Below are 12,100 nucleotides of genomic sequence, written 5' to 3'. Positions count from 1 at the left end.
ACAGAGATAAGCCTGATTTTTAAAATCCCAGGCTTTAATTTCTACTAGTTGAAAGAACTCATGAAAAACAGCCCCTCTTTCTTTCATAGTCAAATGCTATGGGAAGTTGTCTTCCCCATGTGGACACCAGTGGGATAGACTATTAATCACTCTTCCCCATGATAGTGGTTTCTTCCCTATTATGGATGGTCATGGTTTATTTTGCTCATCAAACATTTCCCTGGCTTTGCTATGTTCTTCAAAGTGGCTTCTTTTTGACCTTTATTTGTGGAGTTTCCTCTGCCACTCTGTGGGTCCTTCTCTGGGTTATTTATACTTTTGTGAGTGTTACCTAGTTGTATTCATGGGATGAAATCAGTTAATGGCTCTTTTACTTTGCCATTCTCCCAGCCTCCTTAATATATTTTAAACTTTTACTCTTCTATTTGGGTATGCTCCAGAAAAATAGTGAGGGCTGCAATAGACATGGTTTATAGAAGACGTCTGGAGAAGGGTCTGCTCTACACTAAGAAATTAAAATGGAAGTTTGAAAGTAATGGTAATGGAGGAATTTAATAATTATTTCTATTTATTTATACCTGATGTTATTTGGAAAAAAAACTTGTACTTTTCTGAGTCCACACCATGAACTGGTAACTGATTTTCAGGAAGGTTTATTCAACTAGTTAGCACACAGAGACAAGAAGGAAATCCAGCTTATTGAAGTGATAGAAAAAAAGTATAGATTATATATATATGTATAGATTAGATTAAAAGTATAGATTATATATATGTATGTATATATATATACACATATGTGTATATATATATATATATACATATATATATATATATATATGTATATATGCCTGAAAGTGTAATATAACCTTGAATGAAAACATAAACATTTTCCATGTATTACTAAATTTATTCCTATTATGAACCAAATGAGTATTTGAACTGATATAGACATGTTCATTATTTGCAAAAGAATTATGTTTATATTTAATTAAAATATTTGTTTGGTATTTTTAATATGTGACTTTATGAAGTACATAGAATTATTAATATCCTATTAAGATAGATATAGATATATTTTTTTCATTATTTCACTAATTCTTTATAGAATATTTTGAGTGGAAATTCTTACCATCTTGGCCTGTAGATTTATGAAACAACATAGAACTGCTTTCTCAAATAGAAGCTTTATTTATTTAAGGAATTGGGTATTTACTGAAAGCTTCACATTACAGTGTTTTTTAATGTAAATATATAAGCATATGTATTGTATATATAATATATATATATATAATATAAGTGTGTATACACACACACACACACACACACACACACATTACATGTGTTTTTCTTTTTCAGGGAAACCAAACAATAGAATATGGAAAATGCAACCAAACATTAACTGATTTCCTTTTATTGAGGTTGTTTCCACCATTGAGTATTGGCCTCTTTCTTTTTATTCTCATTGCACTTATTTTCTTAAAGGCATGTTTTGATAATCTATCCATGATCATCCTTGTCCTCTTGGACACCCATATCCACGCACCCATGTATTTTCTACTTAGCTTTCCCTCATGGACCTAAACTACATCTCCACCATTGTCCCCAAGATAGCTTTCAATTATCTCTCTGGAAAAGAGTCTACCTCACTTATTGGTTGTGAGGTTCAGAGCTTCTTCTTTTTGACTTTAGCCATTACAGAAGCACTACTCTTGACATCTATGGACTATCATCATTATGTAGCTATTTGTTTTCCTCTTCACTATCCTGTTTGCATGAGCAAAGAAGTCTGTGTGCTAATGATAATAAGACCATAGACAATATGATCTATAAACTCCTGTGCCCACACTGTATATGCCCTCCAAATACCTTATTGTCAATCCAGAGCCATAAACCATTTTTCTGTGAAGTCCTGGCCATGTTGACTCTGGGTGCATGGACATCTGGGTCTATGAGTACACACTGTCTGTGAGCACCACCCTCTTGATGGTGTTTCCTTTAATTGGGATTGCATGTTCCTGTGGCTGGGTTCCCCTTGCCATCTGCCACATGCAGTCAACAGAGGGCAGGAAGAAACCCTATTCGACCTGCAGCATCCATCTCACTGTGGTGACTTTCTACTATGCAACCTTTGCTTACACTTATCTATGCCCAAGATCCTTCCCATATTCCACAGAGGACAAGGTCTTGGCTGTCTTCCACACCATCATGACCCTAATTCTTAACCCCATCATCTACAGCCTGAGAAACAAGGAGGTGATAGGGGCCATGAGAAGAGTGATTCAGAGGATGTGCTCTATAAAACCATAGACAAAGTTCTCATTAGTCTTGCGGCCTCAGAAGTAGATTACTTGTACTTTGTATACTCCTTAAGAATACTATTATCCTAAGACTGAAGAGAAGGACTAAAACATCTAGAAAATTTAAATAATTGAGATTTGACCAAATAGTTATATATTTCTAAACACTTGTTGTATTTTTGTTATGGTAATTTTTAGTAAATAGAAAGGACATAGTATTTCCTCTATCTTGTTTTCATAAGGTTTTTCTGATATGTAGAAATTAAAATAATAGTTGCCCAGCTTGACGATATCATTCACTATAATAGTTCTACTCTATTTAATATATATCCCAAAATGACTAAAATAATACAAAGAACAATGAATCCCATAACTTTGGTCATTCTATTGATAATCAAAATATTATTTGTTTCATTTCTATCATAGTGTATTTTTTTTTATTTTTTTATTTTTTATAAACATATATTTTTACCCCCAGGGGTACAGGTCTGTGAATTACCAGGTTTACACACTTCACAGCACTCACCAAAGCACATACCCTCCCCAATGTCCATAATCCCACCCCGTTCTCCCAAACCCCCTCCCCCCAGCAACCCTCAGTTTGTTTTGTGAGATTAAGAGTCACTTATGGTTTGTCTCCCTCCCAATCCCATCTTGTTTCATTGATTCTTCTCCTACCCACTTAAGCCCCCATGTTGCATCACCACTTCCTCATATCAGGGAGATCATATGATAGTTGTCTTTCTCTGCTTGACTTATTTCGCTAAGCATAGTGTATTCTTAACTGATACATATTAGTTCTCCTATCTCCCAGATTTTGGAATAGGTGATAGATATAGTGGTTTGTCAGAGACCTCTGCATAATTTAGAATTTCTCACATCGCTAGAGAGAAAACATAAAAAGTCTTCATCTTTCTGGGGTACCTAGGTGACTCAGTAATTTAAGTGTCTTCCTTCAGTTCAGGTCATGTTTCCAGGGCCGTGAACTCAAGGTCCTGCTTCTCCCACTCTGCCTGCTGTTTCCCCTGCATGTGTTCTCTCTCTGTGTCAAAAAATAACAAAATAAAATAAAATCCTTGAGAAAAAGTTTCTATCTTTTATGAGCGGATATCTGAGATAGTCTGGGTGATTATTTTTTAAGGTTTATTTATTTTAGAAAGATAGTGAGAGAGAAGGGAAGAGAGAATGGTCAGGGTGCAAAGGGAGAGGGGAGAAAAACACAAGAAAACACAAGCAGACTCCATGCTGAGTGAGGAATCCCAACATGAGGGCTGGATGTTACTACTTGAGGGCTGGCTCAAGATCTTGACTTGAGCCAAAACCAAGAGCCAGATAGCTAACTAATGATGTCACCACAAGCATCCCAGTCTGGATGATTCTTTTCTTTTTAAATTTTATTTATTTGAGATAAAGAGCAAGGAAGAGAAAGATAACACAATTGGGGGTGTGGAGCGATAAGCAGACCCCCCGATCCCAGCTGGGCAGATGCTGGGTTTGATCTCAGGACCCTGGGCTCACTACCTAAATGGAAGGCAGATGTTTAACCAACTGAGCCACTCAGGCACACTTAAACTGATTCTTTTTTTTTTATATTTTATTTATTTATTTGACAGAGAGAGGCAGAGTGAGAGAGGGAACACAAGCAGGGGGAGTGAGACAGGGAGAAGCAAGCATCTCATTGAATAGGGAGCCCAATGCAGACCTAGATCCCATATGATCAGGAATCATAAACAGCCAAAAGCAGGTGCTTAATGACTGAGCCACCCAGGTGTCCCTAATTCTTAAGGAAGAAATCTTAGGGATGTATAATTAGAGTTGGAGAAATACAAAATGAACTGTAGAAGAATGACACCTACTTTAATAGGATGGGTGTAGTGCATAAACAATGAATTCTGAAACACTGAAAAGAAATTAAAAAAATAAAAAAAAAACTAGTCTGTGCAAATTAATCAACCTGAAAAACTCTTAAATGATTCATCAATATATGCTAAAATTGTATGCCTCATGTAACCACTGTTATAAACTTATAATATAACACCTGAAATGGACATGTTATTTTCCATTTGCCATTCTCATAGTTCTAGAAGACTAGATTTGGGGATTTGTTTGGCATTAGCATTTCCACTTCAGTATTTTGAGCAGCTATACCTGCTCGGTCATTTCCCTACAAATTTCCTATTATTAACCTCAGTTTAACTTTACAATGGGTGGGGGAGACAAGATGGCGGGGAAGTAGGAAAAGGCTCCCTTTCAACCTGTACCCTAAAGTGAGCTGATTACCTTCCAAAGAACTCCGACCACCCACGAAATCAGCCTGAGATCAGAATTATACACCTCTGGATCTTTACAGGGGCAGAAGACACCAGTGGGCAGGCAAAGCAGAATGGGAACATCAGACTGATATCAGAAGATAAACAAAAGTGGGAGGGATCCATCAGGGGTGACCAACTGGAAAGTAATACCCCAAGAGGAGAGTGCCCAGATAGGGACAGGGGCTTAAGTCCAGGACCCAGGACAGCCTCCCCTGGTGCTGAGCCAGAGAGAGTGCAGTGGAGAAACCAGGTCTTGGTCTCAGAGCCACCAGTGCACCCTAGAATGCATGGGTCCAGCTCCTGTGAGGGGCTGGGAGCCTCACCAGATGGCAGAACACTGAACCATGCTACAGAGCCTGAGACACACGTGCCCCTCACACTCCTCTGAGAGAGGTGTGTGAAGGCTCAGCCTGGTGATCTTAGGTGTGTGCCATTTCAACAAAGGCTGAGATGCGTGTCCGATAGTCACCCTCCCCAGAGAGAGGTGCGTGCAAGACCAGCACTCCTACACTCGGAAAGACCAGGCTATTCCAACAGAGGCCAACAGGAAAATCTCAGTGTGCAATCGCTGCTTGGAACCTCTCTGGCGGTCTGGAGCTGCCCAGACAGCCACCGCTGCCATGGTTTTGGGTACAAGCAAAAAAATCCTGTGTCCCCAGGGACCGGGGCTCAGAGCCTGCTCTGACAGTGGCCAAGGGGGAATTTATTTGTACTCTGCAGCCAGACTGAGGCTTCTCTCTGAGAGGGAGGTCAGGGTGCAGTTCACTTTCCTCTAAACCTACAAAAACAATCAAAAGCATTCAAGGCGAGAGAGAAAAACAAAAAGTGAACAAACATAAAAAACTCCAGAGAACAAAAGCCTGTAAAAACCAGTTTCCTCAGAGCCCGCCCCCTTGAGGGGGGTGGGAAGACTTAACTCAGAGAACATCATTGACTGAAAACCCATGGGGGAGGCCCATCCCCAAGAAAACCAATCAGGAAAGGAAAAAAAAAAAAAAAGACAACAAGAAAGGACAACAACTACATCATAGGAAAACATTTATTTTTAACTCAGTCCCACTATTCTTTTTTGTTTTTAATCAATCGATTAATTAATTAATTAATTAATTAATTTTAATTTTTAATTTCTTCCATGTAACAGTATTTATTATTTTTGCACCACACCCAGTGCTCCATGCATTGCGTGCCCTCTCCAATACGCACCATCTGGACCTCCCAAAGTCCCACCAACCGCACCTTCAAAAGCCTCAGATTGTTTTTCAGAGTCATTAGTCTCTAATGGTTAACCTCCCCTTCCAATTTCCCTCAACTACCTTCTCTTTTCCATCTCCCATTTTCCTCCATGCTATTTGCTATGCTCCACACATAAGTGAAACGATATGATAATTGACTAGCTCTGCTTGACTTATTTCACTCAGCATAATCTCTTCCAGTCCCGTCCATGGTGCAACAAAAGTTGGGTATTCATCCTTTCTGATGGAGGAATAATAATCCATAGTGTATATGGACCACATCTTCCTTATCCATTTGTCCATGAAGGGCACCTTGGTTCTTTTCAAGTTTGGCAACCATGCACATTGCTGCTAAAACATTGGGGTACAGATGGCCCTTCTTTTCACGACGTCTGTATCTTTGGGGTAAATACGCAGGAGTGCAATGGCAGGGTCCTAGGGAAGTTCTATTTGTAATTTTTTGAGGAATCTACACACTTTTCTCCAAAGTGGCTGCACCAACTTGCATTCCCACCAACAGTGGAAGAGGGTTCTCCCTTCTTCACATCCTCTCCAAAACATGTTGTTTCCTCTCTTGCTAATTTTGGCCATTCTAACTAGTGTGAGATGGTATCTCAATGTGGTTTTAATTTGAATCTCCCTGAGGGCTAGTGATGATGAACATTTTTTCATGTGTCTGAGAGCCATTTGTATGTCTTCATTGGAGAAGTGTCTGTTCATATTTTCTGCCCATTTATTGATATGATTGTCTGTTTTGTGTGTGTTCAGATAGAGGAGTTCTTTATAGATCCTGGATATCTACCTTTTGTCTGTACTGTCATTTGCAAATATCTTCTCCCATTCCGTGGGTTGCCTCTTTGTTTTCTTGACTGTTTCCTTTGCTGTGCAGAAGCTTTTGATCTTGATGAAGTCCCAAAAGATTATTTTCGATTTGTTTCCTTTGCCTTTGGAGACATCTCTTGAAAGAAGTTGCTGTTGCTGATATCAAAGAGAATACTGCCTTTGTTCTCCTCTAGGATTCTGATGGATTCCTGTCTCACATTGAGGTTTTTTATCCATTTTGAGTTTATCTTTGTGTACGTTGTAAGAGAAGGGTCCAGTTTCATTCTTCTACATATACCTTTACAGTTTTTCAACATAATTTATTGAAGAGACTGTCTTTTTTCCACTGTATATTCTTTCCTGTTTTGGCAAAGATTAATTGACCATAGATTTGAGGGTCCATATCTGGGCTCTCTACTCTGTTCCATTGGTCTATGTGTCTGTTCTTATGCCAGTACCATGCTGTCTTGGTGATCACGGCTTTGTAGTAAAGCTTGAAATCAGGTAACGTGATGCCCCCAGCCTTATTTTTGTTTTTCACCATTTTCTTAGCAATTCTCTTCTGATTCCATACAACTTTTAGGATTATTTGCCCCAGCTCTTTGAAGAATACTGGTGGAATTTTGATCGGAATGGCATTAAAAGTATAGATTTCTCTAGGCAGTTACACATTTTAACAATGTTTATTCTTCCAGTCCAAGAGCATGGAATGGTCTTCCATCTTTTTGTGTTTTCTTCAATTTCTTTCATGAGTGTTCTTTAGTTTCTCTAGTAGAATTCCTTTACCTCTCTGGTTAGGTTTATTTCCAGGTATCTTATGGTTCTTGGTGCTATAATAAATAGAATCGATACTCTAATTTCCATTTCTGTATTTTCATTATTAGTGTATAAGAAAGCCACTGTATTCTGTACGTTGGCTTTGTATCCTGCCACATTACTGAATTGTTGTATGAGTTCTAGGAGTTTGGGGGTGGATTCTCTTGGATTTTCCATGTAAAGAATAATGTAATCTGCAAAGAGTGAGAGTTTGACTTCTTCATTGCCAATTTGGATACATTTTATTTCTCTTTGTTTTCTGATTGCTATTGTTAGGACTTCTAATAGTATGTTAAACAAGAGTGGTGAAACTGGGCATTCTTGTCGTGATCCTGATCTCAACGGGAAGGCTGCAAGCTTTGAGGATGATATTTGCTGTGGGTCTTTCATAGATAGATTTGATGCAGTTCAGGAATGTTCCCTGTATCCCTATACTTTGAAGCGTTTTAAACAGGAACAGATGCTGAGTTTTGTCAAATGCTTTTTCTGCATCAATTGAGAGGACCATGTGGTTCTTCTGTCTTCTCATATTAATTTTTTGTATCACATTGATTGATTTGCAGATGTTGAACCACCTTGTAGCTCAGGGATGAATCGCACCTGGTCATGGTGGATAAACTTTTTAATGTGCTGTTGGATCCTGTTCGCTAGGATCCTGTAGACAATCTTAGTATCCATATACATGAGTGCTATTGGTCTGAAATTCTCCTTTTTGGTAGGGTCTTTGTATGTTTTGGGATCAAGGTAATGCTGCCTTAATAGAAAGTCTGAAAATTTTCCTTCTGCTTCAATTTTTTGAAATAGCTTCAGGAGAATAGGTGTTATTTCTTCTTTGAAAGTTTGGTAGAATTCCCCAGGGAATCCATCAGGTCCCGGGCTCTTGATTTTTGGGAGGTTTTTGGTCATTGCATCAATCTCATTACTATATATCAGTCTATTCAGGTTGTCAATTTCTACCTGGTTCAATTTTGTGAGGTTATAGTTTTCCAGGAATGCATCCATCTCATATAGGTTGCTTAGCTTATTGGCATATAACTGTTGATAATAACTTCTGATGATTGTTTCTACTTCCTTGGTTTTAGTTGTGATCTCTTTATTTTCATGCATAATTTCTTTCATTTGGGATTTCTTTTCTTTTGGGTTAGTGTGGCCAATGGTTTATCGATCTTATTGATTCTTTCAAAAAAACCAGCTTCTAGTTTTATTGGTTTTGGTGGGAATGCAAGTTGGTGCAGCCACTTTGGAGAACAGTGTGGAGATTCCTCAAGAAATTAAAAATAGAACTTCCCTATGACCCTGCCATTACATTCCTGGGTATTTACCCCCAAAGATACAGATGTCGTGAAATGAAGGGTTATCTTTACCCCAGTGTTTATAGCTGCAATGGCCATTGTCGCCAAACTGTGGAAAGAACCAAGATGCCCTTCAAAGGATGAATGGATAAGGAAGATGTGGTCCATATACACTATGGAGTTTTATGCCTCCATCAGAAAGGACAAATACCCAACTTTTGTAGCAACATGGACGGGACTGGAAGAGATTATGCTGAGTGAAATAAGTCAAGCAGATAGAGTTAATTATCGTATGATTTCACATTTTTTGGAGCATAACAAAAAGCATGGAGGTCATAGGGAGTTAGAGAGAAGGGAGTTGGGGTAAATTGGAAGGGGAGGTCAATCATGAGAGAATATGGACTCTGAAAAACAATCTGAGGGATTTGAAGTGTCAGGGGGTTGGGAGGACGGGGTGCCAGGTGGTGGGTATTATAGAGGGCACGGATTGCATGGAGCACTGTGTGTGGTGAAAAAATAATGATACTGTTATGCTGAAAATAAATAAATTTAAAAAACAGCTTCTAGTTTCATTGATATGTACTACTGTATCTCTGGTTTCTGCCTCATTGATCTCAGCTCTAATCTTGATTATTTCCCTTCTTATGTGTGGAGTTGGTTTGATTTGTTGTTGATTCTCCAGTTCTTTAAAGTGTAGAGACAGCTGGTTTGCTCTGGATTTCTCAATTTTTTTGAGGGATGCTTGAATGGCTATATATTTCCCATTTTGGACCACCCTTGCTGTATCTGATAGGTTTTGGACTGAAGAGTCTTCATTCTCATTGGTTTCCATGAATTGTTTCAGTTCTTATTAAATCTCCTGGTTGATCCAAGCATTCTTAGGCAAAGTTGTCTTTAGCTTCCAGGTGTTTGAGTTCCTTCCAACCTTTCCTTGTGAATGGGCTCCACTTTCAAAGCACTGTGATCTGAGAAGTTGCAGGGAATAATCTCAGTCTTTTGGTATCAGTTGAGTCCTGATTTGTGACCAATAAAGTGGTCTAGTCTGAAGAAGGTTCCATGTGCACTTGAGAAGAATGAGCACTCTGTTGTTTTAGGGTAGAATATTCTGTATATATCTATGAGGTCCATCTGGTCCAATGTGTATTTCAATGCTCTTGTTTCTTTATTGCTTTTCTGCTTCGATGATCTATTTCTGAAAGAGGTGTGTTAAGATCTCCAACGATTAGTGTATTCATATCAATATGACTCTTTATCTTGATTAACAGTTTTCTTAATTAATTGGTGCTCCTATATTGGGGGTATAGATATTTACAATGGTTTGTTCATCTTGGTGGAAAGTCCCTTTAAGAATTATGTAGTGTCCTTCTGTATCGCTGACTATAGTCTTTAGTTTAAAATCTAACTTGTCTGATATGAGAATCGCTACCCCGCGATGGCATGAAATATACTTCTCCATCCCTTCACTTTCAGTGTGGGTGTGTCTTTAGGTTCAAAAGGGGTCCCTTGTAGACAACATATGGATGGATGCTGTCGTTTTATCCAATCTGCAACCCATTGCCATTTTATGGGCGCATTTAGGCCATTCACATTGAGAATGGTTATTGATGGATACGATTTTATTGACATCATGTTACCTTTGAAGTCTTTCTTTCTGTAGATTTTCTCTACATTTATGTTCAATGCTATTGTTAAGATTTTTCCTCTTTTATGGTAGCCCCCATAATATTTCCTGCAGTGTCGGCTTGGTGTTTGCATAGTCTTTTAAGCCATGCCGGTCTTAGAAACTCTTTCTATCTCCATCCATTTTGAATGTCAGTATTGCTGGATAAAGCATTATTGGCTGCATGTTCTTCTCATTTAGTGCCCTGAATATATCTTGCCAGCCCTTTTTAGCTTGCCAGGTCTCTGTGGACAGGTCTGTTTTTCTGATGGGCTTTCCTCTGTAAGTAAGGAGCCTCTTTGTCCTATGGGCTTTCAAGAGATTATATCTACAATTATGATTCCACAGTTTGAATATCAGGTGCCTTGATGTTTTTCTGGAATCTATAATCTTGGGTGTAGACCGGTCAGCCTCTAGTACATGAATACTGGTTCCATTCGCGAGATTCAGAAAATTTTCATGAATAACTTGTTCCACTATATCTTCTAGACTTCTTTCTTTCTCCTCCCCTTCAGGTATTCCAATAATTCTGACGTTGGAATGTTTCATGGCATCATTTATTTCCCTGATTCTGTTTTTGTGGCTTCTAAGCTATTTGTTCCAGGTTTACTCCTGATCCTTTCTATCTATTTGTCCTCCAGATTATTAATTATATCTTCTGTCTGTTACCCTATCTTTGAGAGAATTTAGATTAGATTGGAACTCATTAAGAGCTTTGTGAACCTCTTCCCTGGTCGCTTTTAGCTCAGCCCTAGCATTGTGAACGTTTTCCCTGGTTGCTTTCGGTTCAGCCCTAATCAATTCCAGTTGGTCATCCATGGCTTTCTCTAACCTAGCTAATGCCTGGATAATTGTTAGCCTGAATTCTCTTTCCGACATATTGTCTATACTGAAAGCTCTTAGCTCTTTTGCAGAAGGCCCATTCTCTGTATTTTTCTTCTGTTGAAAATCCCTCCTCCTAGTTATTTTGGTGAGAGATGACTGAACAGATGTAGCTGGATGTATCGACACTGGTGCAGTTCAGGTGCACTCTGGAACAGTTCTGAGAAATCATGATTGCCCACACAAACTAGAAGAAAAATAAAATAAAGAGAGAGAGAGAAAGGCAGGAAAAAAAAGGGAAGTTAAAAGAGAAGTTTCAGCCCAAATGTGCCCCAAGGTAAGTTTAGGATGTATACAAACAATAACAGATAAACAAAAAGACTGGAAAAAGGATATGACAAGTGAGAAATATATATATATATATAAAGGAATTATATATATATAAAGGAATATATATATAATAAAGGAAGAACCTCTTCAAATAGAACCCAACTCTAAGATTTATATACTATCAGGACAAACCCAAAATCACAGAAACATTGGCAGAAGAAAAAGTTGGGAGAGTGGTTATAAATTCTCAGTGTGTGCGGGAAAGGTTGTTTTAATTCTTTCTGGAAGTATCTTGATATCTTTGTTAAAGGACCCAACTTTCCAAAGATAAAGGGGGATTAAAATTTGGTTTACATATAGGGGTAGCATTGATTGGGGAAAGGGGATAACCTTGAAGTTTAACTCTATATGAATATCGGAAAATAAAAATAAAAAATGGAATAAACTAGACTAAACTAAACTATGATGTAAGAAACAAAAAAAATAAATGCTACGTGTCAGGATACAAAGTCAATGT

The 12,100-nt window shown here is 38.3% G+C and overlaps 1 pseudogene; it reads left to right on the top strand.

The window, feature by feature from the left end:
- Positions 1-465: 465 nt before the first annotated feature.
- LOC131831271 (olfactory receptor 2L5-like) lies at positions 466-2,307 on the top strand (annotated as a pseudogene).
- Positions 2,308-12,100: the final 9,793 nt, after the last annotated feature.

This window comes from Mustela lutreola, chromosome 5 (assembly GCF_030435805.1).
Source record: "Mustela lutreola isolate mMusLut2 chromosome 5, mMusLut2.pri, whole genome shotgun sequence".
In the NCBI taxonomy this organism is placed as follows: Eukaryota; Metazoa; Chordata; class Mammalia; order Carnivora; family Mustelidae; genus Mustela; species Mustela lutreola.
Note: the sequence above shows the minus strand (reverse complement) of the source record. Positions and strands in the feature narration are given on the sequence as shown.